General features: G+C 44.0%; 1 protein-coding gene and 1 long non-coding RNA gene across 2 annotated transcripts in view; one reads left to right on the top strand and one right to left on the bottom strand.

Moving 5' to 3' along the window:
- The window catches only part of LOC137522057 (uncharacterized), a 499,919-nt gene that overhangs the window by 166,368 nt on the left and 305,774 nt on the right, over positions 1–27,777 (top strand). The window lies entirely within an intron of this gene.
- On the bottom strand, positions 15,268–16,995 carry LOC137521007 (uncharacterized). Its single transcript, XR_011021990.1, has 3 exons — positions 16,680–16,995; positions 16,255–16,361; positions 15,268–15,666 (listed from the first exon to the last, which is right to left on the bottom strand). It is a non-coding gene; the product is annotated as an uncharacterized lncRNA (long non-coding RNA).

Raw genomic sequence — 27,777 nt, 5'->3', positions numbered from 1 at the left:
AAATACAGACTAGAAACAGCTATTAGAGCTTTTTTAACCACTTCAGCCCACAGGCCATTTTACCCTTACCGCCAAGAGCCATTTTCACCTGTCAACGCTCCTCCCATTCATTTGGCCATTACTTTATCACTGCTTCTCACACCTGAATAATGTACATCATGTTTTTTTCCCACCACAAATTATGATTTTTGTGGGTGATACTTGTTTTCAGTAGTGGTAATTACTAAATTTTATATGCATTATATAGGTAAAAACAAAAATACAATATTTCTTCAATTCCATCCACTATAGTTTTAAAATAAGCAATGCTACTATAAATAAAACCCACCCAATGTATTTGCCTGTTAGTCCCGGCTATCACAACATTTAAATTATGTTCCCAGAATACCAGAATAATGTATGGTGACAATATATTATTTGGAAATAAAGGTGTATTTATTCTGTATTTTTTGTATGGGATCAACAATTACAAGCCCTTATTTTCTAAAATAACAGTAATATACCGCCATGACATACATACACACTGTGATTGGCTTGAGAACGCTTGTCGCCGCCATGTAAATGCCACCGGGAACGATGTGCGCACCCGCTGCAGTAACACTGGACACCTATATGCCTCCAGTTAGACGTGAGGAGCTTCTATTTGGACGACTATAGTCGTCCAGATAGACTTAAATGGTTAATACATAGAATTCCCTGTGGAATTACGTTTGTCAGCATGTTCATTTTCAGATGTATTTTTCCTATGGGATGTAATGTATTACTGAAAAACAAACTGGGTAAGAGGCACCAAAGCATATATAAAACTGTGTAAAAAAACAACTAAAATGAGAAAAGAGGAGGTGGCTTACCTCAAAAATGACAACTTCACTAAACAAATTGCAATTTATTATGCTTTGGCAACTGATTTAGATTTGAGTTGTGTCCCATTGCATCCCATTGAAAAAATAATACTGCAATGCAAAGCAACTCACCAAAACTCAACACATCTAAGTGTAAATCCAGCCTGATAGATATGGTGTCTTGGAGGTTTGGGGAATGATGTGCTGTATGGGGAGGTCAATATCTTGTCCTCAGGGTATAGTTACTGGAGAATCATGTTTTATAGATTAGATATGGTGTCTTGGGGGTTTTGGTGCAAGTAAGGGCCGACCCTAGACTTTTTGCGGCCTGAGGCAAATTTTGGAGAAGATTGCTGCCGGACCCGCCTCCCCCCCCCCCCCCCCGCCCAGCCGCCGAGCCGGATGGGTAGCGGGCAGGTTGGGGGTATTGGGCCTAGCGGTGGGGAGGGGGGTCAGGGGCGGCGATGCAGGAAGTGACGTCAGTGGAGCGCTCGCTGGAACGCGGAAAAGGTGAGTCCTCCCCGCCCGTTGTCTCTTACGATCTGCAAGCGGCTGCTTCCTAATTACAGCTGGAGGGGAGCGCAGATCGGGGGACCCAGGCGAGGGAGGGGGGGGTGTCCGACCCCCCTCCCCACCGCTAGGCCCAATACCCCCGACCTGCCCGCCACCCCTCCGGCTCGGCGGCCGCCCCCCCGGGCGGGTGCCGCCCCTAGAAGTTTGCCGCCTGAGGCAAATGTTTCACCCCGCCTCATGTGCGGCCGGCCCTGAGTAAATATAAACATTATACATCTCCTTTAAAAAGAGAGAAATGCAAAATGAAAGTCCTAAATAGCTGCAATCATTAAATATGGAAACCAGTCAAATTTCTCCCACCCTACATGTGCAGAATACTTCTGACTAATTTTCTGTGTTTTTAGCTTATTGTTCATGTAATTGCTGCAAAATGTGCGGAAGGCACAGGTTAGATCCTCAGAGATGACTGTTCTGTGTGGAAAAACAGAAAGTAGTGGAAAAAGTTAGTACACCACATCACTAATTAAGAGAGGTCACCTCAAGCGGGAACACAGCCCAGATGCTGCTTTAAATGGAGATAATTAATTGATCTGTTCCAGATTCTCAGTCATCTCCTAATTTTGATAACCATTCAATTTTTGTATTTTAAAGCCTGGCTCCAGACATTTTCCGAGTCCTATATAAATACTCCATAGTAGAAGGGGTTTGGTGATTCTTGTAGTGACCAAGAGCACCTAAACGAGAAGTAGAGAGAGACCAGGAGCCCAATGGTGCAGTATCGTTAGGTATGGGGGGCAGTATCTGTTAAGTATATATGATTATATACTCAAAAAGGTGGATTGCAGTTCCTGAACCACCATATAAGCCTACAGGGATTTCACCATCCCTGCTTGGCACTCCAGGTCCAGCCGGGTACTGGATGGTTGTCCTCCTGTAGTTTAATACACTTTCCAGATAACCATAAAGCCTACACTCTACTCCTTATTCTGCTAAGGCATTTTTTGTATTGACCTGAGAAAGCAGGCCATGACCCGCGAAATACGTTGTTAATTTTTTGAATAAATATTTTTTCTGAACTGGTGTCTGTATCTTCTGACAACGTATTTCGCAGGTCATTTTGATAATAGCGTAACTCGCGGTATACAATGCCAATCCTAAGGGCATTCATGCTGAGAAGCCATGCATGTGCCAATACCTGTTTGTGAGCTGAGGCTATTTGCAAACATGGGAGCATATTGACTAATGCCCCTTTTACACCTACCATGTCACATTGCATTACTCTCCCCCGCCGCAGCTCATTGCAGTGGCCATCAGAGTCTATGGGCCTGATGCAGGAAATCAGGTAATATTGCCATGTGCTGTCTGTGCATGGCAATATTACCTGATTTCCTGCATCAGGCCCATAGATTTTAATGGTCACTGCGATGAGCTGTGGCGGGGAGAGTGACGTGATGTGACATGGTAGGTGTAAAAGGGGCTTTAGTCAATATGTTCCCATATGTGCAAATAGCCTCAGATCACAACATGGTATCGGCACATGCATGGCTTTACCACTTGAATATCCACTGTGTATTTCTTCGCAGAATGCACAGTGTCATGACCGTGTTGTTAAAGTTTGCACAAAATTGTTCTGTGGCACTTCGTTCACAGATGTCATTCCTTATAATGTCATTAGTACACAATAACTTTAATCTTGCGTGTATACTTGTGACATCACTGCTAATCTCTGTGTATTTATTGGAAAAGTGCTGCAGAAAATTGCAGTGATAAAGGAAGCCAGTCTATTGCATTATTTTACTAGCCATTATCATCCATTATCCTGCAATAATGGTAGTTGTATCCCAAAATACCGTATATACTCGCATATATGCCAAATTTTTGACCCCCAAAAAGTGGCCCAAAAGTAGGGGTCTCGGCATATATGCGTGTCATGATGCTAAAGTGTTCCCCCTCGCTCCGGTATGTGCCCCCTCCGCTGGAGCGGTACATGTAAAAACTGTTTTCCCCCCTGCGGTATCTGCCTCCTCTCCGACTCCGAGCAGATTCCTCCCCGAATCTCCTTCCTGTGGTTTTCAAAGCTTTCTGCACTTACTTGTCCAGTACTAAATCGCCGTAATGATGTAGAGGGGTGCCGAGTGCCAGCGTCACATGTCCGGAGCCCCGTAATGCTGTCTGCGGGTAGAGGAGAGCTGAGTATCAGCATCACATGTCCGAGGATTCCCTTCTTCACTGTGTCTCAAGACGCCACTAGATGGCGTCATAAATATGAGACACAGTGAGAGTGTCAGAGAAGAAGGGAATCCCCGGACATGTGATGCTGATACTCAGCTCTCCTCTACCCACAGACAGCATTACGGGGCTCCGGGCATGTGACGCTGGGACTCGGCACCCCTCTACACCATTACGGGGGCTCAGGACTGGACAAGTAAGAGCAGAAAGCTCTGCAAATCACGGGGTTAGGGGGCAGAGACTCGGGGAGAAAACAATGATATGCATGTACCGTTCCAGCGGGGAGGGGCACGGACATAGCAGGGGTACATCATTTTTAAATAGCCACAGAGGTACTAGGGTGGGAGGGGGTGCATGGGCACAGTTGGGGGGGAAATCACATTGAAGAGAATCATTCTGATCCCTATTGTTTTAAATAGCAAGGGAGGCACCATTGCTGTTCTCAGTCTGCTGTAACAAATGTATTCTTGTGACAAGTTTGTTGGACCTGCTTGTCTTTGCATAGCAGGTCACTACTAAATACTCTGATCACAATGTGGGAAGGGGGTTTGCCTAACATTGTTGGGCACACATGGCTGTGGGGAATGGGGCTGCCTAGTATTGGGGTCACATCTGGCTATTTATACTGGGGGTGAGGGTTGGGCTTATTTGCGAGTCAATGACTTTTTCCTGCTTTCTGGGGTAAAACTTGGGGGGGGGTCGGCTTATATGCGGGTCGGCTTATATGCGAGTATATACGGTAACACAATAATAGCAGGGCAAAAGGGGAGGCATCGGGGCATGCTTTTTGCCATTCACTTGAATTTGTCACTTGAATCACTACCTTTAGAATAACACAAGTTATGTAGCATAAAAACAAGGAACACCAAGAGCCCCAATAGTGTAATATGTACTGGTAAATGGTTACTAGATAGAGTAAATATTAATACTCACAAACTAGGGTTACCGTTAGGCAACCACTGTAAAGGCAGGTGGGGAGATTTTCCTGACCCCACTCAGGAATAAGAAGTCACTCTCTGTAGATGAGAAAAAAGGGGGTTCAACCCTCCACCCAGGGTGGACTCAATATTATGCAGGAGAACAGAGGCGCCAAAAGGATAAAAGGAAGCTAAATGAGCTTATAAACCAAATTCTTGGTAAATAGAGGAGGTAGTGGTGGACTTACCTCCTCCAAGTAGACACACAACGACTGTAGTAAAGACAGTCAATATATTTTATTTATGAACTCCAAATATGCAACGCGTTTCGCAGGTTTGATCCCGCTTCATCAGGCAATAACAACGGAGCAATAGCATATGTGGTCAGTAGAAGAGCCAGGCACCTCTTTAGAGGCATCCTTTTGGCGCCTCTGTTCTCCTGCATAACAACTTATGTAGTGCACTTTAGAAAGTAAATGTATTCATTACTACTTTAGTAAGTACACATACCCTTTTAGGCCTGGGGCTCACTAAAGTGCTTTCAGCAGCATTTTGGAACTAATGCAGAGGTTAAAGCGAATTTCCATAGTAGAATATCGGTAATATTTACCAATATTTTACTATGGCTAAACTACCTAACCCTACTCTCACACGGAGCCCTCCCTCTACCGATGTCTAACCCTAAGACCCCCTCCCCCCCGGTGGTGCCTAACCCTTAGATACCCTCCATGTGGTGCCTAAACCTTAACACCCCCCCCCCCCCCCCCTCCTGGTGGTGCCTAATCCTAAAAGCGCCCCCTGGTGGTGCCTAAACCTAAAAGTGCCCCTAGTGGTGCCTAAACCTAAGTGGCGCCTAACCCTTAATCCCCTTCCTTGAGCTAACCCCCTCCCCCTCCACAAAGCCATTATATGCGGCTGTGATGGTCAATTTGGGCACCCAGAGGCACCCGATTAGCGGCAAGAGGGGCTACTTTATGTGGACAGGCTTTCGCTCGTTATGCTGCAATGTAGTTATCCTTAAGCCATTGTTTTTTCCCGCAAGCCTGTCCTAAAAAAATAGCCCCTCTTGCTGTTAATCGGATGACTCCGGGTGCCCAAATTGACCTTCATAGCTGCATATCGCAGCTTTGCGTAAGCCGCAATTTGCTGCAAAAAGGGTAACATTGGGCGTCCTGAAGTGCCCGCTAGCATCCGCCGCCATGCGCTCAAATTTCCTTCTTATGCCGCTAAATGCGGCTTTAATCATAGGCTCCTATGGCGGCGCTGTTTTTTCCATAAGGGTTCCTGCGCCTTTTTCCCTGTTTTGGGAAGAGGGACAGTATGTTAACAGAGATAAGACAGTGATAAACATGTATTGCTGCATTATCTAACTTACTGGGATATAAACCTGCCCCCTTGAAGATGATAACAGTTGGGCATTTTGCTTGCTATGCTTCAGATGGTATATTTAGATCTGTGCCTGTAGACAGATTTTACAATCTTGTAGTTCAGTTTGTGCTCTCAGGATGTATGGAACCCCAATTTGCATCGACTCTTTACTACCTCTGCTATGTTATGTCTAATTGTTTTATATGTACATAAGCAATTTGCTTTGTATGGAGAAAACCTGTGCGACGGAGGTACGTAGCATCTAATTAGCGCTACTTAAAATCCGTTGAATAGCATAATTACCTGCGGTTATTGTCATGCTAATTTAGTTGAAATGCTAATTGCCTTCTGTTTGACTGGTATTGGCCCGCCTCCATCATAGCCACATACTCAGTGATTTTAATAAACTCCTTTATGCTCTGATGTGTTAATCAGTCCTAACCGGGAAAAAGGAGGGGGGTGTCCAAGATGCTTGCAGTGGTGTAGATGGATTAATTCACTTTCTATACTAGTAAAAACACAACGGAAATAGTAATCCTTCGTCCATAGTTCACAAATTAATCTGCAGTGTTTATTCTGCACCTGTGCCTGGTGAAATCACTGCTTTAGGAGCTGATAAAAGTGGGTGTAGGTTTACATGTTTTGGACTATTAGTTTAATTAGACAATTAAACCACCTCATTCACAGGAAGCTCATTTAGCAGGAATTAACCTGTTATACTTAATTACTGTGCAGCAAAGGGTAAATAAATATTCCTATACCTATTTCTTTGTGAGTGTGTAAAGCAAGGCTGCCGCTTGATTAACCAAAGTTAACAGAATTCTGCTTATATACATAGGAGCACTTCACCCAGTCTTAGAATGCCAGTGCATTTATATCATTAATAGAAAGAAAACGTGCTTGTACTGAAGGCCCTTATACCTTCCTAGTGGTTCTAGGTCATCATGAGCTGCCTGGGTATTCCTTAGCACTGGCCCAAGCCCTAGCCCATAAAGCTATAGCAATCCCTGCCATTTACTGATGAGGACCAGAAAGTCAGAAAAAGGCTGTAAGTTTGTTGAATAGGTGTAAAATGCCGACATTGGCAGATGCTAATGCACCTGTGTGAGAACCGCTCGCTGTCGCGCTGACGTGTTTCGGAGTGCAGTGCAGTACACTCCGAACCACGTCAGTGCGACCGTGAGCGGCTCTCACGCAGGTGCATTACCATCTGCCGTGCATTAGCACCGGAGCTGTGGCAAGGGACATATGGGCTGCCAGGGGCTGGAGGAAGCCACAGGTAAGTAGATCAAATTTTCTCTATATTGCCTGATAATTCCTTTAAGGAACTGCTTCTACATGGTGAAATTCTTTAAAGGTTTTTAGCTATATCTGTTTTCCTCTGCTACTATCCCAGTACCCTAAATCCAAGTAGCCAGTCAGAAGGACGCATACACATTTTAAAGAGCAACAACAGCAGGACACCAAGTCCACAATGGGGCAGTCTATTATCTTGGTCACCCTACTTTGTGATTCAGAACAACACCTACACTACACCCATTCCATTATGACTAACCAGGGGTGTTGCTAGCCTCAAAGATCAGTGGCACATACCCCATATTCTGGGGCAGGCCTGGTTCTAGTAACAATGGGGCCCCTGGGCAAAATTAACCTGGGGGCCCCCAAATAGATACCCCCCAACCAAAAAGCGGCAGTAGAGACACTTTTATGCAGCCAGATTTCCCTATAGAGCCCCTGAGCCAGGGGCTGTCACCCCCTGGCTCTGCCGAAGACTGTGTAAGGGCCCTGGGGAGCAACAGTTAAGTTGGGGTAAGACACCTTGGGGGCCCTTACAGGCCTGGAGCCCTTAGGCAATTGCCCCCTTTGTTTCTATGGTAGCGCCGGCTCTGTTCTGGGGTGCCCCGGATCTTCCTTAGGCAGAGTCAGGTGGGGGAGGCAGTACTCACCTCCGGCCACTTGGTCTGCAGACACCTACTCTTCTGTGCTTCTTTCCCTTCTAAACCACATGCCCAATAGAGGCACCACTGCTCCCAGCATGGCACCACACAGGGCATCTATGTGGGTCTACTAGGTGCTGTGGTGCCATGCTGGGTTCTGTGATGCCTTTATGGGGGCATGCAGGGAGCTGTGATTCTACTATGGGGGCATGCTGTGAGTTGTGGTGCCTCAATGTGAGGCCTGTGGGAGCATGGGAGGGGGTCTACTAAAAGGTTAGGGAACGTTATGGGGAGACTGCCAGACAACCTGCCAGCATGCCCATCAGAAAGTCAGACCTGCCATCACAGAAGCCAGGTAACTGTGTCTAGTTATGTTTAAGTGACACTGCCTATATATGTGATATGCTGCAATTTATTTTGTATTAATGGAGAGGGGGGGCTTCATCCAACATTTTCCTGGGCAGGCCTACTTAGATTGCTGTTAAATTCATGTAAATGTGGCTCCACCCATGACCACACCTACATGCAGGTACAAGGCCACACCCTTTTTTCGGCTGGGGTGCCCAAAAGTTCCCCGGATCTCTTAAGATCCTAGTAACGCCCCTGTGACTAACTACACCATAAAGGCTTTCTTACCCTTATTTTATCTTCCATCAACTTTTGGAATTAAAACTATATTCTTTTTTCATTTTCTGCAGGAGGTCATAGTTTTGGGAGGTTTTCTTCATTCCTTAATGATAACTCCTATTTATATTTCACACCTTTAATTAATTATGTCTAACCTGTTTGCATTATCTGAATATTCTGAAGAAATGAACAGAAAGGGCAGCTATAATCACATTCGCATTGTTCTTACATCTTAACTGTCACATCATTATTGCAATCAGAGCAGTTTCATCTGTGAAAAGAAGCTGAATCTGGCTCTCTGTCCAGGCGCAGGAAGCTAGTTTGTTGTCTGGCAGATCTAAAGAAATGTCTTCTTGAATAAGCAACCCATTTATCTCATGTAGAACATGTTCAATAGAATCTACAAGAAGAGATGGTGAAGTGTAGGTCATTATCAGAGATGTGATATAAGGTGTGATAGCAATTATACCAGCATCAATCTACTGATCAAGTTTCATTTTTCTGAAAAAAAAAAAACAACAACTTTAAAGCCAGAACACAGCTGTGAATATCACACAGACCAACCTGAAAACCAATATACCGTATATTCCGGCGTATAAGGCGACCCGGCGTATAAGGCGACCCGGCGTATAAGACGACCCCCCAACTTTTCCTGTTAAAATAAAGAATTTGGCATATGCTCGCCGTATAAGACCCCTTTTCACAATATGCCTCCTCCATCCTCCTGGCCCACCCCTGTATACACCTTTGGATATTACTGCGTGCCGCAGTCATCCAGGGGAGGGAAAAGAGATCAGGGTGTGATTTTTTTTTTTTTTAAGAGCGGGTGTCAGTGTTGTGGCAGGCAGAGCAGAGCTTACCGGGTGCAGCAGCCTTGAAAGGTCCGCTCGTGTCCTCGGTCCTTCTATGTCCTCCACTGTCCCCCGCATCATTTATGTCCACGTCCCCTGTGTTTGAAAATTCAAAGCTGCAATATAATAGCATCTTGCGAGCAGCCGCTCACATGGATAATATGGCAGCTTCCTGATTCCGGGTCACCTGACTGGTGACGTGCGCTCCACAATTCAGTGTCTTCCTCTTCCTATGCACATCAAACGGAATCAGGAAGCTGCCGTATTATCCATGTGAGCGGCTGCTCGCAAGATGCTATTATATTGCAGCTTTGAATTTTCAAACACGGGGGACGTGGACATAAATGATGCGGGGGACAGTGGAGGACATAAAAGGACCGAGGACACGAGCGGACCGTTCAAGGCTGCTGCACCCGGTAAGCTCTGCCTGCCACAATACTAACACCCTGCACCTGACACCCGGCGTATAAGACGACCCCCCACTTTGCAGAAGATTTTCAGGGTTCAAAAAGTCGTCTTATACGCCGGAATATACAGTATTTGCTGTGACCTTCTGGTTGCTACACCAATGTGAGGCACAAAATCACTAGGCAATGTATTCTTGTAATAAAGGTGCCTGGAAAAAAGGGCACATGGGGAATGTCGCTAGTAGAATATCGGTAAAATGACATATTCTACTACTTATCTTTACCAGTATTTTACTGCGACTTAACCTAACCCTGCTCTCACATAGAACCCTGCCTCTGCCGGTACCTAACCCTTAACCCTCCCTCTACCTATACCTAACCCTTAACCCACTCAGGCGATGCTTAACACATAACCCTGCCCCCATCAGTGACGCTTAACCCTTAAAGGGAATCTGAAGTGAAAATAAACTTATGATATAAGGATTTGTATGTGCAGTACATCTAAGAAATAAAACATTAGCAGCAGAGATATGAGTCTAAAGGCAGCAATACACTGGTTGATTTCCACCAGATCGACCAACAGATAGAGCCCTCTCTGTTCGGAGAGGGATCTACTAGCTGCCCATACACTGCACACAGATTTTGAATTGATTTCAGCATGAAATTGATTCACAACCTGTGAAACTGCCGCCTACTCGCCACCCTCGTGTGCTCCCCCCGCCAGCAGCAATACATTACCTGTCCGCTGGCGCGATTCCCCGGGTCCCTGCAGTCTCATTTCTTCCAACGTACTCCTTCTTCCCTTCCCTTCCTGTCACAAGTAGAACGTTCAAACAGTAGAGCGCCCTCTACTGTTTGAACTTCGCTTTCTCACAGGACGGGACAGTAGGTGAAGAGAAGATGCCGGAAGAAGTGAAAGACAGCGGGGACTCGCGCCGACCGGACAGGTGATTTATTGCTGCCACTATGTGTCGGCCGTCACTGTATCAAACGCCGCTAACAAGGCACTCCCGACCCGCTGGCAATCGAGCAAAATTTTCCGCCTTGGCAGATCGACTGAATCGATCGATTTGGATGGAAATCGGTCGATCGGTCTGCGTTTGCATATCGATTTCACAGCAGATTCAATCACAGTGATTAAAGCTGCTGTCTATCGGCGGGAAATCGCTTTAGTGTATGGGCACCTTAATATTGTTTACAGTACAGGAAGGGTTAAGAAACTCCAGTTGTTATCTGAGCAAAAGAGCTTATCTGAGCTCCAGGACTTTCAAAGTCGCAGAGAGCTCTGTCTTCTGCAGCTTATTATCTCAACTGTTTTGTGTTTTCTGCAGAGTAAAGCTCAAAAGTTCACTAGCCCGCTTTTTGAAATAATTTAGAATGCTGAGTAGTGTGTAAATTGCAAATATTAGAGAATGATGCAACTATGAAACTATGTAACTGAAAATAAAAATATGAAACTATTTTCTTTGCTACTAATGTTCTATGAATTATCCGTACTACACATACAATTCATTATATCATAATTTATACGAGAATTTTTTTTCTTCAGTGTCACTTTAAGCATCCCCCTGTATCGCATAACTTTAACCTACTTTCCCCTGCCGTGATTTGGGGCAATTAAGGGAAAAGTGTTCACACGGGGCATCCCAAAAAATTTTGGGTGCCGACGCTCCTCCCCTAAGCAATTTGCAGCATTACATTGTGGGCGTGGAGCAGCATCACATAACAGAGTGCCAGCTGTGTAACGCTAAAATTTGCATATCAGGTAGCCTCGGCACCCGCGATTTTATTGGGCGCCTTCGTATGCCCAAATATACGCAGGCGCAGAGCACTCCCAGCTGCGGAAATGCGACGGGGGCTCTTCGTGCTCAGAAGTGCAACAGACAGAGTACCGGGTATTTTTTAACCCTTGATGAGCCGTTCACCATTTATGTCCACATTGCACATTGCGCCCAAATTTCCGTTCATTGCCGAACATTGTGGTACCTACAGCGGCACCATTTTTTCCAAGGCAGCTCCTGCACCCATTTTTTCCAAGGCAGCACCATTTTTTCCAAGGCGGCTCCTGCACCCATTTTTCCCGCCTTCGCTAGACTAGAGTGAATTTTTCAGACCCGGTTCACAGTGGTCAGTCGCGATGCAGAAAAATTCTGCATGTCAACTCTATGGGTCTGTTCATAGTAACAGATTTTTTTTCTCTAACTTGCTGCATGCAGGCTTTCTATTAAATCCTATGGCCAGTCTCCATTGCAGTTCACAGTCATTATAACAAGAGAGTTATACAACTTACCACTGTGAACCCAGCCTCAGTGTTATAATCGATTCTATGGTGCAGTCAGGGCCAGTTTAAGTTGTCCGAGGGCCCTGGGGCAAATTTAAGTGGGGGGTCCCTCTACCCCCCGTCGATAGTTTCACCCCACCAATATTCCCTCCCCCTTCCCCACCGATAGACATTACCCCACTGCTCCCCGCGGCCCCTGCACATTATCTGCATTATCACTTGCCTGTCCCAGCAGGCGGTGGCTGCACCGTCCATGCAGTCTTTAACCACGCTGTCTGCCTCTTCTCTATCCGACACATGTTATGTGTAAACAAGTGGCGAATACAGAAGAGGTGTACAGGTGGTTGAAGATTGCATGGACGGTGCAGCCACCCACTGGGGCAAGTGAATGATTAATGAAGCTAATGTGTGGGGGAGACCACTTGGCAGGGTCCAGCGCCACAGGGGTCAGGGGCCCTGGGCCAATTACCCCCTTTCCCTGTATGGCAGCTCCGGCCCTGGGTGCAGTGTAAAGTTGATTGCAACATTTTCCATACCACGTTTGGAATGTTTGTCAGTCCACACTAACACTAGAATCTTCTCCTCAAGGAGAATGCATGGAGAATCATGTGATCAATTTGATCATGGGCTTGATTTATAAATACTTTGTACTCTGTTCTACTTACAGATTGGCCAGTTGCTAAGAATCAGAGTATGCTCAATTTGTTCCTGCATAGGTTGTTTCCAGTGGTAACTGGCAGGTGCATAGCGGGCTATTTAAAGTGGATTTTTAGAATGAAGCAGTTAGTAAATTTCTACTTCATATCTTGCTTGTTCATAGCAATTGAATTACTTTTACAAGTTGGAAAATCTATATCTGCTGTTGGCTTAGGGTAGATTTACACAGCACCGATAGCATAACACGTGTGTGAATTGCAATGGACTCTGTAGGTGTTATAATGTACATGTTTATTTAAAGCCTGCATGCAGCGAGCTAGAATAATGCGATCAGTTACAACAGGCCCAGAGGATTGTATAGACAGTGATTTGACATGCAGAATTGTTTTGCAGTATAATGGACATAATGTAATGCACCCTTTTTTCTGTGAAAGGGAATTAATAAAACCTTTACAAAAAAAATACAGGCAAAAATTTGCTTCTTGTTAGAAATCTCTAAAGCCATCATGACTTCCAATAACAGGATCTTGTTTACAAAATGGTTAATATGTTTCGCTTCACTTACCTTCTCTTACTTTGGGCCTTATCACTTGACTGCCATAACAGAAATTGTGCTATACTCGGGTCTCCCTGCAACGAGGAGCTTTCAGTTTCACCTATTTTTTTTTTTTTTAAATACAGTGGAAGTTTCAAACCTGCATGCAACACAAAGGGGGAAGTACCAGCAAGCCCCGAAGCTGCCCACTACCACCGCAAACTGAATACCAAACACAAGAGGATGCACTAGTATGGGAAGAGGTTCTTGAAACCTTGTAGAACTAACCTAAGTTTCAACTCAGACCAACCAACACCTTAGAGAATGCTGTCTGGACAAGCAAGAACCTCTTTTCCAATCTGGACCTACTGAATCACACACACCATCCCAACCTCCGCAGCACTTTCCACTGCCCCCCCCCCCATAAACTTATCTGAAACAATGAAAACTGAGTAAATCTGACCCACCTGAACTCCAGAGCGCATGAAACACTGCAGATAAATCCCATATTTCTGTTGTGGTAAGTCTTATTATTGCATTAGGACGCAATGCTTATTTATGGCCTGCTGGTGAGTTATTCAGTGATAAGATCCAAGCCAAGGAAATGTCATTAACCTCAGTCAATAACCTTGTTCTTCCTATGTCCCTAAAGCTCCCTTGAGAAGCCATTTATTTTAGAGCCTGCATTTGCTTAATGGATAGCATTTTTGTCACTCCGCTTTCCATTCCATTGCAAGCCAGAATGTACCCTCTTCATATTCATTTTGCTGAGGGATCTTTCATTAGCTCAAGACTTTTTCTTCTAGAAACTGTGCTTTTACCAAAACAGGCTATCATGACTTATTGAAACTGGATATTCTCCACTGTACCCCAACATTATTGGACTAGGACTGCATTTAGGCTCAACATTCTGCCATTCAAATTTACCTGATGAAGGCATTGAACGCCAAAACGTGTCATAACGCAACCAGCACACTTAAAGGACTTACGAGGCCAGACAGCCAAAAATAGATCAGTACCTGTCAGCTTTTTTATTCCATAGAGGATGCCATCCTCGCCCTCCGTTTAGTTCCGCCGCCATTATACTCCTTGTATTGGCCCCAGGTCAGGTCCCGACCCCACCTTACGGGTTGTCTTATCACTCCCCTTCTAAGATGGCTGCCGAGCTGAGCCACGGGGAGCGGTGTACGCGGCTGGAGGAGGGCTGAGAGCTGTGCAGCCGCACTCGCGTCCATGCATACAGCGCAGCGGCGGCTCAGCTCGACGGCCATCTTAGGATCGGGATCCGACCTGGGGCCAGTACAAGGAGTATAATGGCGGCAGAACTAAACAGAGGGTGAGGATGGCATCCTCTATGGAATCAAAAAGCTGACAGGTACAGTCTGGCCTTGTAAGTCCTTTAAGGTCAGACGGTGGGACTCCGAGGACCCCCTTCCATCTGGTCCACACACAGCTACTGGCCCTGGTGGTTTGAGGCTGCACCTACCTAAGACACATTGGAGGGCTCTATGCCCATTGATATGCCTGTTTTTATTATTACACAGTAAGGGCTCGTTCACACTGGAGGCGTTTTGGCCTTTTTTCACTGGCGGGCTATTTTTAAAATCGCCCCCCAAACGCTTGTGCAATGAATGTCTATGAGAAGGTTCATATCAGTGTGCGTCGTGCGCTGTGCGGTCAGCAAAGCGGTGTATGGACCATTTTAGTGGCAGTTCCGCCTCAATGGTAGCTATAGGAGAAACGCAAAACTCTCGTAAAATCGCTTTGTGCAGCGATTGCGTTCGCGTTTTTAAGAATAAATACATTGTATTTATTCTTTTCTGGGTCAAAGAGTTCACTTCCTGACTTGCATCAGGGAGTGAATTAAAAAAACACTTGGGAAAAGTGCTTAGAAAAGTGCTTTTCAGAAAAATGGAACGCCCACCCAAGCACCGGGAAATCAACCCCCCCCCCCGAAAGCGAACGCTAATGCGAACGAAACACAGTGTGAACAAGGCCTAAGTGTATTTTTTATTGCGCACTCTCTCTATTAAAAGCGTTATCACACGACGGAGTGCTCCTCTTCTGTTTCTCTCTACATAAGCCAACCCTACAGCCGGGTCGTCAGGAGCTGCCAATGTTGATGACCTCAGAATCTTGCTGATCTTCCACTTCTGGCCTAGCAGAGCAAGATTTCACATCTTTCGTTCAACAACTATGTAAATTCCTGCTCTGCTTGTGCTCTCAACAAAGCCTCTAAATCCACAACTTGGGGCCAACTCAAACCACTTCATGACTTCAGTGGACTTCATTGTAGAATTATCATGCTCGAAAGGCTTTAACACCATTTTTTGTTGTAGTAGATTGCTGTGTTTACTGCACTCACTTTTATTAATGTAATCGTGAGAATTCAGAGAGTCTCCAGCAACGCCACATTAGATAGGGGTATGCACCTTACATAGGACTTTTGAAAACTTTGTTCATAACTTGGATGTCCAGCTTTTCTGTTCTTCTGCTTAACACCTTCAAATAAACGATCAGACAGAATGAACAAATCAAACCCTGATAAAAAAAAATCTATGCAGTGTTTCTTCTTTCTTAAAAGTCAGTTGGGTCGCTTTCTTAAAGTGAACCTCCGGACTAAAAATCTACTCAGCAGAACTGAAAAGGCTTGGTGTTTCTTTAACAGTTTCACAGCATCAGAACTTTGTTTTTCTTACCAAAGCATCATTTTTAGCTGCATTTTTAGCTAAGCTCCACCCATCAAAGAAAAAAAGCCCAGGCTTTTTCCCCCTGATGCTGTGCAGAGCATGATGGGATTTCCTATGTTGTTATTCACGTTGCCTAGCAACTGGGAGAGGTGCTCAGGACACAGGACAGCTCCCTGTCACCTCCTTTCAACCAAAAAGATGGCTGCCATCATGAAATCAAACATTTGCCTGTTCTTTTAAAACAGTGTGGGTAAGAGATTATATTACCTATCTATTTTAATTAACAACTAACGTAACTTAATGACAGTATGTTTGTTTAGACTGGAGTTCCTCTTTAAGTCTATTTTTCCTACTTGTCTGACTACCTGTATGCTTGCTGAGCAACTGCTTGTCAACCTACCTGTTCTGTTGCCAACCAGGCCCACTGCTCAAAGCACTCCTGTAACGTGCTGTCCTTGATTCCCTGTTCCAACCTCAGCGTTCCTGAACTGTGACCTGCAAGAGAAGCTGTTCTCAAAATATAAGTCTTCAAACCTAAGATATGTGACAGACACTCTGCTTCCTGTACTGCTTTAGATTGCGTACAGGACATATAGGTCGGTTTCACAAGAATTATGTAACGATTGGTGTCAGCATGCAGAGAGAATCTGATTATTGGTGATCTGCAGTATCACCAAGAATACAGATATATACCTGATTATTGATGATCTGCAGAATCACCGATAATACAGATATATTGCTAACCTCTGGACACCTGAAGCGTGTGAGTGTTTGGTGTAACTGTATATGTAGGTAGAAAAAAACAAAGTCTTGTAAAAGTAATACCTTTTAATGGCTAACTGATAAAGTTAAATAATGCAAGCTTTCTGGGATCTAGTCCCCTTCTTCAGGCATATTTCTAGATGTTAGCTGTAGTAAAACACTGATGCAGGGAAGCTGCATGAAGATGGCAGTTGTACTGGTTGCTGTTTAGCAGTTAGATGTCATGTGATCAGCAGGCTGGAGCCAGTGAGCTTATGCAAGCAAACATGAAATCTAGCAGGTTTCTGAAGATAGTGAAGCCAAGTCAATCATGTTACATAAGGAGTCATGAATCCCATTCCACAATTTAAACCTTCTGTTAATGTCTTGAACATTTTCATAAATTTGTACTCAGAAATCTTTCTTGCTTGTTCAACAAACACGTGTAACTGTAGAAATTGGACCAACGGGGTAGCAGGTGGTCCAATAAGTAGAGACAGACTCTACTGCAGTCAAGGACTCCAGGAGAAGGAGACCTTGACTGGTTAGCAGCAGTGCCCCTTCTGAGAAGCAGGGGGCCCCTGCAGGGATGCTGAGCACCCAAGGGGTGGGTGACAGCCAGAAAGGTGGGACAGGCCAGGTCGGCAACACACTGACAGATAAAGTACAAAAACAGTACGCTGATTCGGTATCCAAGGCAAGCAGGGTTTGGCAACGGAATATCAGAAGTGCAAGGTACCGAATCAGAGATCAGAGGAGTGGTCAGGAAAGCAATATGTCATAACAGATATCAAACAATGCCTAGTCTGGGGGTGAGGTCCGTGGTCTCTACACCCTGGAACTAGTCTGAAGTATAACAGAATGATAACACAAGTTCCCTAGTCTGGGTGTGAGGTCTTTGGTCTCTACACCCTGGAAATGGTCTAAGGAATAACACAGATGATACACAGTATTCCTAGTCTGGGGTGTGAGGTCCTTTATCTCTACACCCTGGAACTGGTCTAATGAATAACACAGATACACAGTATTCCTAGTCTGGGGTGTGAGGTCCTTTATCTCTACACGTTGGAACTGGTCTAATGAATAACACAGATGATACACAGTATTCCTAGTCTGGGGTGTAAGGTCCTTGGTTTCTACACCCTGGAACTGGTCTAATGAATAACACAGACAATACACAGTAAACTGGCTAAGTGCGGATTCCCAGGTCCTCCTGGTTCCACCACACTGAAAGATCTGACTAGGTCTGAGTGCTAACACACAGGTATTCACAACGCCAGACAACCAGCAACTGAACAGCAAGAGATATATATAGTGGAGCGCTCTCCAGCGCCACCCAGCTCCCATCAACCAATCAACAACTGAGCTGGGATCAGCTGACCGCCTCGATCAGCTGACCCTTCTCCTATTGGTATAAAGAGCCTGTCTTGCGGCGCGCGCGCGCGCGTAGCTCTCCATCTGTGTGCACTACTGGGTGCAGCCAAACCAGATGCATGTTGCTGCGGGGAAACCGCCGCTCTGTGCGCGGATACCGCCGCCTCACTGTCAGAAGGCGTGGCGGTTTCTCCGCAATCCGTCACAAATTACTTCGGATGTCTGACTTATTCGTTACTGTCTACTCTTATGCTTTGATAAAGGAGACCCTGAGTGGCCCCAAAACAACTGTCAGCTTATAGTGTGGACTAACTGATGGAATAAAAGCAACTTCTTGCAGAACGGTGTGCTAACCTACTTCAGACTTATGGTGTGATTTTTTTCTTATGTGAACTGTCTTGTGACCGTTGATCAAGCGATTGAGGTTATTGAGTAACATAGTATGCTGGTTCCTAAATCTATGGCAGTTGTCCTGCAACCTGGCTCATGTTAGACAAGCAAGGTTCAATACACCAAGTCTTTGATAAGTCATTGGACCTTAGAAGGAAAAGGTGAATATTCCCTTTTACCATGTACAGTAGATTTCTAGTAGCCCACACATTGTACTCTATCCTTTTCTTCTCTTTAATAATTCACTGATGGGCGAGAAAACTGAATAGAATGCATGCTGGATGCAGCCATTGTGATATCATCTTGTGTGCCTTGACAAGGATTCACATAACCGTTCCAGAAACTTTTACAGTAATATATAAAATAACATATATTACGGTATATATAATTTGTTACGGTTGAAGGGCGTGTTGTATTTGTACCATCTCATCAGATTTTGAGCTGTGGATAGCCTATATTTATAACATGACAGAGACAGGATGAATTATTTTTCATTTACGGTATATTCAACCATGCTTCATGTCCATGTCTTATTTTTAGCTGTTAATTCTACTGTACATTACTTATTTTCGATAGTACTTACAACCAGTTCTTTGAATACAAAACTTAATTTTGCCATCCAGTTTATGATAAAGTATACAAGATTAATTTTAATGCTAATCCGCCTTTGTGATAACCATTCTCGAAAGCAGCAGTCTTTTTGTCTTTTAGGCTTTCTTAATTAGCACCAATTTTGTGAAATTGAGCATGCACCATGGAAATCATAAATGGTTAGGTGTAAAGCAATATTGTGATTGAGATTAGTTTACAGAAACAGTCAACAAGGCAGAAATTTAATCTAGATCAGGCAGGGGGTTCAACACAATATGTTCAGGTTTGACTTAGTAGACAGGAGAACAAAAATGTTTTTATAGCTTAATCAGCGGTGAAATAGACTATTATTCTTATGTGAACTGTACTGAACTAGCAGAATCCAAGTGTCGGGAAATATTTAGAATTATGCATGTTGTAGATCTGTACAAAAGAGTAGCATGAGCTTACCTTAGGAGACATGTCATTCCCAGAAACTTTGTTGAACTATTCTATGCAATTGCAACTCTTTTAGAGATACTGTAACAGATAAGAGATTATCTCCTCTGCTCCGCACCTATTTTGAGGAACAACACAGGAACCAATCGATGCAAAAGGCACTTTATTCCGTTTTATTGAATACAATCAATACCCTTGAATACAGTGCAGTCATCTACACATCATGCACTTTTCTGCAATTTTTTTGCAATTTCAAATAGAAAAAATAATTTTTTCAAGCTTATGCAAATTTTTCCCCACTGCAGAGAGGCGGTGGGTATGAATGGTATGTGTGAGGTTGAATATTGATTTTATATTGTATATCCTATATATCTATCTATGTTCCAAATGTTGTGGTAGCAGTATTTTAACACGCCTATTTTAATCTATGTACTTTTATGCAAATTACAAGCAATAAAAATAATCCTTGATTTGTAACAAGTGTTCTTCGATGATTGGGTAATCATTGTACTTTTGAAGCAGTTTATTGAAGCCTGAGTTGCTATCTATCTGGTAGTGAGCCATGTGTTTTGGATTGGGGAGGGGGGGGGGGGTGCGCATGGTGTGACCACCCTCACTAAACACAGGTGCTATGCTGGTATTCTGGGTCACTGTGTTTTTTGTGGTGGTACCGTTTTACCCGGATAATGCACCATTCTTAGTCTTATTGTAGGCTCATAAGACAGGATCAAGACGACATCCTAGTGTACGCAGAATACAGATAATCATTCATTTTGATGCCCACAAGACTTTCTCTGTTTATTCGCAAAAAAATCGCCAAGTGTGAATGGTGATTTTTTTCCGCGTTAAACGCCAAAAATCGCCTGACCAAAACGCTAGCAAAAGCGCTAGCGTTTTGCAAGTGTGAATGGGGCCTAAAAGTGTATTAGTAGCTTAATATCACAACTGGAAATTGTGTAGGGTCAGCGCAGCGATGTGCCCTCTCTCCGCCCCCAAACACTCCTATTATTGACTGCCCTCCCCAAGCTTAATTCCTAACAATAAACACCGGCCCCCCAATCATTGTTATGGTAATGAGATGTAACTAGTCTAGTGTTGGAGGAGGAGAGCAGTGGCGTACTTAGCAGGGGGCAGTCCATACTGGCTGACACTATGAGAGAGGGGTGACACGACTACACTGTAAAGCAACGTGGAAGATGTAAGAGCTATATTTAAGAATACAGTGCCTGAGAGCATAGATAATAGAGGTTTCAGAGAGCCTGGGTGTAATGTCTAGATTGCATAGGTTTCTGCGTGTGTGGGGGATGCAGCATTGGCGAACAGCAGGAATGAATGAAAGGAAGGTGAGTTTAAGGGAGCCCCTCTGTACAAATTGCTAGACGTTAAAGGAATACTGATAGTGTTATATGTATTAAAGTACCATGAATTGTTCTATGCACTGTGTAAAGCTTTGCACAACATTTCATTGCATAATAATAGTTTCCAATACTGGCAGGCTCCCACTGTGCAGAACTGGAAGTGGGTGGATGAGTAGCACAGAGGCCTTTGTACTGGATCATGAAGGATTTATCTTGATTGCTGCCTCACAGGTGAGCATGTCTGCCATGACTTCACACACTTCCATCCCACATTAGGGCAGGTTTACTAGAACTAGCACAAATAGAACTGGAGCAAGTCAAGTGCAAAATATTTTGTTATAGTATTTGCATCGTTATAGTATTTGCACCCTGTTATGCACTCACGCCGGGCCGCAGGTTTATGCACATTGCTAGCGTTGTGCGTGTATGCACACCATGGGCCTGATTCACAAAGCGGTGATAACTCAGTTATCACGCCTAAAAGACTTTAGGCATGATAACCTTCGCACCACACTGGTGAAAAGCCAGTTTAGGTGTGATAACTTTAGGTGTGATAAGTTTAGGTGTGATAAGTTTAGGCATGCTAAGTTTAGATAAGTGTAGATAGCGTGCAAAGTCCCGCACGCAAAGCAGCGCCATTAATCTCTATGCGAAGTGCACCAGACTTTGCTAGCGCAAAACTTTTGATCAGCTGTGCACTGCGGTGCTATTGCAGTTGGTGCTTAAACTTATCATGCCTAAACTTATCACGCCTAAACTTATCACACCTAAACTTATCATGCCTAAACTTATCACACCTAAACTTATCACACCTAAACTTATCATGCCTAAACTGAGTTTAGGCGTGATAAAGGGCTTTTCACCAGGGTGCTAACTGTTAGCACCGCTTTGTGAATCAGGCCCCATGTATGTGCACTTTCTCTTAAACAAATGTGCAAAAATGCAGGCGCAGTGCATGGCACCAATTCACTGTTGGAGTGTCCACACATTCAAGGGCTATTTGTCCATTCTGTCTGAATGCCAGCGCTGATAGTTCTGACTAGCTCTGGTAATTCTGAAAGCTCTGCATGCTGTTCATTTTATTTGCTTGTTATGGCCCATTTAGTTTCTGACCTTGTTTACTTTCCTGATCTTGTTGCTGACTTCTCCCTGTATATTGACGCTTCTTCATTGCAGCCTGCCCTGACCTTTTGGCTTGTTATATGACCATTCCAGACTGCCGCCTGCCCTGGCCTTTTGCCTGTCAATGATCCTTCCTTAAAATCTCTTTTCTGTAGACGATCTTGTTCTCTTTGTCACTAGTGGGGTAATCCTAGGGGGCCAAGGCCTGGTGGCCACTTCAGCAAAGTAGTCTGTCGCCTGGTAGGGGCCCATCATTCTTTGGGGGGCACTCTGGTGTTCACTTGGCTCCCACACCCTGCGAGAGCCTGTGCCAACCACTAGTGCCAGAGTAAACAGGTTTGTCCTAACAATCAGAACACATTTACCGAAATGGAGCAGTTGGTCAGAACAACCAATCAGATTCCTCAATCTGGACTAGGGATGGTCAATGAGATGCAAATAATTTTGAGTTGATGCAGGATTATGCAAATGTATGCAGCTTGAAAATGGACCAATCAATTTTTTACCTCAGCAGGTTTTGATTGGTTCATTTTCAAGCTGCATAAATTTGCATACAATATTTGCACAATCCTCCATGAACTGTGTGTGGTGTTTTTTTTTTAAACACATAAATGCCAACTCCAGCTGTGTCTTTTATCTGTTACTTTTCTATCAGTGCCTGCTCCAGCCCCTTCCTGGCAGTCTTGCAAATAATGAAATTCCCAATCACAAGCATTTGTCATTGCAGTTTTATAGAGCTCCTATAGAGTTGAAAGCAGCATTGAATAGTCACCACTACTTTTTCCATTAATACAGACGAAAAAGAGAGCTCTTATTGGTTGTAGTAGTAATCAGTGAGGGAGATGGAGATGGCATAACCATGGCTCATTTTAAAGGACAACTGAAGTGAGAGGTTTATGGAGGCTGCCATATTTATTTCCTTTTAAGCAATACCAGTTGCCTGGCAGTCCTGCTGATCTATTTGGCTGCAGTAGTGTCTGAATAACACCAGAAACAAGCATGCAGCTAATATTGTCAGATATGACAATAATGTTAGAAACACTTGATCTGCCGCATGCTTGTTCAGAGTCTATGGTTAAAAGTATTAGAGGCAGAGGATCAGCAGGACAACCAGGCAACTGGTATTGCTTAAAAGGAAATAAATATGTCAGCCTCCATATCCCTCTTGTTACAGTTGTCCTTTAAATGAGTTTGGAATGTAGTTTTAATAATATATAACGCTTCCATCAAACCATGCTCCTGTATAATAAATATTGCCTTAGTTAAACTCCAGAAACAAAGGCATGAGCCTCTATATTTGTGTATTCCATTTATCATTTAAATGAGTGATATACTTAACAGAATGTAGTAACACTGTAATTATAGATGGTTTTCTTTCATTTCCTCCTAATCTGTTTAATTGTGTAAACAATTGCTGTAATTCAAGATCCTGCAGTATTTCTAGGAATGAACCGCATTGCTGAGTGAACAGTTAGCATGCACATATGTGAGTCAGTCGAGGTACTATATATAGCACACACCATAATACCTAGAGGAACTCACTATTATATCATTAGTACAGATTTCATTTAGACAGATATAGTAGCTAGCAGCGTTATATTTAACACAAAGGTGGTATAACGGTAGAGGGTATTCTACACTGCCATTGTTATGGAATGTATAAAGGACAGAATAGGGTGCAGTTTACATCCACTCCGCCACATAATAACACTCCTGTTTAATGTTCTACATACAAACAGGTTTGGACAAAGAAGGAAATACTTCCCATGATGCAATAGAGCCTTCACTTCTTTGTGTAGGCAGCAGTGTCAGTGACAATGATGTATTGGAGTAGTGGGAAACAGGACTTTGTTCCTTGAATGTCAGATACTGAAGGTAAGGCAGGGATGAGATGGCAATTCATATAAAATCTGTCCTGATATGAACATTTTTTATATTCCCATCATATTTAACTACTTACGGACCGCACTAATTGAAATCTACGCCCTGTTTTGATGGCTATCTGGCTGCCAGGGCGTAGATTTCAATTCACCGCCGCTGCGCACATCCGATGTTTTCAATGCTCCCACTGATCTCGCCGTTGAATCCCCGCCGTCTCTCGCCGCAGTTCACTCGCTCTGCCTGTCTCTGATGGAAGAGCCCTGTGAGCGGATCAGGAGCCGGCTTCACTGGCTCCTGGCCCTGTCTTTCAATGTAAGCAACTCCCATTGGCTTACATTGAAAGACAGGGCCAGGTGCCAATGAAAGTGGCTCCTGGCCGGCTTACAGGAACACTGCCGTCATAGAGATGGCAGAGTGGGTGGCCGAGGTTCCCGACGTGCGGTGGTGACAATGGTTGCACCGGGTATGTGTGACAATTCGTCGGGATTCCGCCGTTTCTGTACCAGCGGTCACTGGCCCTTAAAGGGGCAAAGACCACTGGTACTTAAAGCGGACCCAAACCAAACATTTTTTTAATTCAAAATATTTAGTTGCAGCACTCTGACACATACAAAGATAAATAAACACTCCTTCAAACCTATGAGAATTTCAGTGTTTGCTTTTCACCCTTCTCTTTTCATAACTAGGGTTATACAGGTGGCAGCCATTACTTCTGGGCTTAGGAGGATGTTTTAGATCATGGGTGTGTTTGTCATCAGCTACCCTCCCTCACAGGGGCATCGTCTATGTGAAATCTCACACAAGCTGAGATCACCTCCCCTGTGACATCATCAGTAGCAGCCTGTGTTTTGTTTTTGTTTTTTATCTCCTCCACCAGTTTCCAGGAAAAATCCCGGCAATATGAAAGGAAGGGAGGGGTTCCTCCAATAAATGTAAAATATTTTATATTTGTCATCATGCAGCTGAAAAAAGGCTGCTATTTATCATTATAATGTAGAAATATATTTTATTTCTGAAATCTTGTATTTTTAATTTGGGTCCACTTTTAGTGGTTAAGAAAACATTATATTTTTTTTTGTATATCGTCACAAAACTGTTAGTCTGCAGAAAGGTGAATGCCTTCACTTTCTATACAGTGGTGTAGCAAAAAGGAATGCATATTTTATGACTTCACCAGGAAAGCAGGTAAATTGGACGCCCGAGGCACTGGGAAGTTTGGGCACCGCCATAGCTGCAATTTGCAGTAATAACTGGAAAATTTAGGTGCCAGAGGCACCCGATAGAATAGCTGACGTAGAGGTGGGCCATAATACAAACTGTGGCTACAATCAGCCACAAATTGCGGCTATTAACATGATTGCCTATGGTGGTGCCCTTACTTTACACAGTAACATGCATAGTGGTAAGGGAGGCCATGCAGTATTTACAGAACATTCTGCCAAGACTTTAAATTTGGCACCTTCAAGACTCCTAGAGAGTCTTTAAAAGTACTGGGGTGCCTTAGTACTTCTGGAGACAAGCGGCTCCATACTTCCGTCCTGGTATGAGCATGGCCACACTGTGCAGATGCATTATGGCCTACGCCTGCACCATAGCTATTTGTGCACACACCTTTATCCTCCACGCTTGATGAGTTCTGTGGTACTGCGCAGGGGCAGGTTGCCTTTCACCGGCCCACAGACAGGAGTGCAGCAGCAAAAAAGAGCGGGGTCCTAGGCGATCAAGCGTGGGTTCAAGAAGGATTGGGGAAGCTTCTAGAGGAGCCAGAGGCTTCCCTCTACTGAGTTAAGCATATCATTTTTTTAATTTTAAAAGTCACAGGTCACACCGGCTTCATGCAAGTTGAGTTTGGGGTTCTTCTATGCAGAGGCGGAAGCCACCGGAATCACGTGATTCAGGTGGCAAAGTCTAGGGGGCAACATTTGCACAAATAGTTTAAGCCACCTGGCCCCTGCCTCTTCTCCACTCTCCTGCCCGCCTTCCTGGCACACACACTACCCTCCTCATCCCCGAATCCCCATCCTCATTCAACCAGTAGCACCTGCCGACTTCCCTATGACAGCATAATAGCGTGCACTATCATAGGGCATGCTACAGTAAAACCCCATTGGCGAAGAGAGATGACCATTGCCAGTCAGAGGGAAAGCTGTGACTCATGACCAATCAGGCGGGGGTGTTAGTACCAGACCGGCCAATCACAGCCGTCCACTACTCCTTTTGCTAACTGGTGTCGAAGGTCTTGGGACACCACCACACCACCATTGCACCAATCACTGCACTCAATCAGTAGCAATTACATTTAATAGCGCATCCTCCAAAGTTTGCATCAGGCAGCAGGAAGTCAAGAACCGGCCCTGCTTTTATGTATATATTTTTACCATGTGATTAATTATATTTTTCTGTTTTCCTTCCATGCAAGTTATAAGCTTGATTGAGCGAGCTACCATTTTTCTTTGCAGCGCGGTAATCGCATGCATGTCATTACAGGAGCACGTTAATGTCTGTAAGTAGTTTTAGGCTGTAGCTCTGTGACAAAACTTTAATTAGTTAGCACCTGCAAAGCACAAAGTACTGACAGCATTGTTTATTGGTTTGGGTATATTACTATACTGAGAAGAAAACAAATGCTGTCAGTCGGTATGGGAAGAGACTCGTACATTTCAGATGCGCTCTTGGCTTCTCGTCTTCCCGATTGTCTAGGGAATACTTCCAAAAATATCTCGTTCAAGTATAAACACTGGTAAACTTTGGAAAGAATGTTTCAGCGGGTTTCTCCAGGGAAAGGTGTTAGAATAGCCTGGAATGTGTGATTGAAGAGAAGCTGGAAGAAAGGAGCACAATGTGTCAAGTTGCACATAGCCACCATGTCAGCCTTGTGGTGTTCGTAATCTCTCCAGAATGTTTTATTTTCCAGACAGCTAATTATGCAATCCTGGAAGGCATCAATGCACAATATTGTTCCTGGTAAATACAAAAACAACAGAACACACTGACTTTCAAAACTGGAGGCAAATGTTCTATTTTGCTTTTCAGTTATACACTTTACTTGTATTAACGAGGAGATTAACTTTTCCACAGGAGAGAAGGAAAACACAGAGAAACCCACCCTGTGTGTATTTAGCAATAACAAGCCGGTCTAATTCGCCCTCATCTGGAAGTAATGAGCCACTGTAATTTGAGCTGCCAGCTCTGAACTGTGCCGAGTTGTGCCATTCAGATATATGTAAACACAGGAAGATAACTCTGTATGTGCTTCCATGAAACCAGGAAGTAAGTACACTGCAGCATCTCTGAGGAGCTCTATAAGCAGTAACAAAGAAATGTTATTATACTGTTACTTATCTTTAATGCTGGAAACACACCATGCGTTTTTTAGACAGATAGATGGTTCGATTGATAATTTCTGACATGTCCGATCTCACTTTCGATCGTTTTACCGCTCGATTTGTGATAGAAGTGAATGGAAATTGAAAAGAGAATCGAGAGGGAAATCGAGCAGAAAAAGGAGTCGAAACACAATCGAACGGCAAATCAACCTCAAAAATGCATTGTGTATTCCCAGCATTACAGCAGAGAGGAAGTCCTGGGTTTTGGTTCACTTTAAATGTTTATCACCAGAATTGCTGTAGTTTTGCATCTCATTACTTTTGTAACATTCAGAGTTTTATGCTTGGGGGAGGGGAATGTTATGAGTAAAATTGCAACTAACTACACATTAAAGGATAGGTCTACTAAATCACACTATATTTTATTATAATAATTCAACCAAAACAAATGAAAGTGAGGTGCTGCTGTATATGGATGCTGCACGAAGAAGACAGCACCACTTATGGTAATTTGCATGCCACCACAGTCCACAATGTTATTGGCTATGGCGGCACCATGGCAGCTAATTGGACGCTGGGTACACCATATTGTTAGTCTGATCTACTGCTACCAAATCCAATGCTTGACGGGCACATCTGATCTGCAGCATCAGCTACATCTGGTGCGCTTTTTTGTGGCTGCCATTTTTTACATCTATAGAA

Source organism: Hyperolius riggenbachi, chromosome 6, assembly GCF_040937935.1.
Source record: "Hyperolius riggenbachi isolate aHypRig1 chromosome 6, aHypRig1.pri, whole genome shotgun sequence".
Lineage (NCBI taxonomy): Eukaryota > Metazoa > Chordata > Amphibia > Anura > Hyperoliidae > Hyperolius > Hyperolius riggenbachi.
This window is presented reverse-complemented; position numbering and strand designations above follow the sequence as displayed.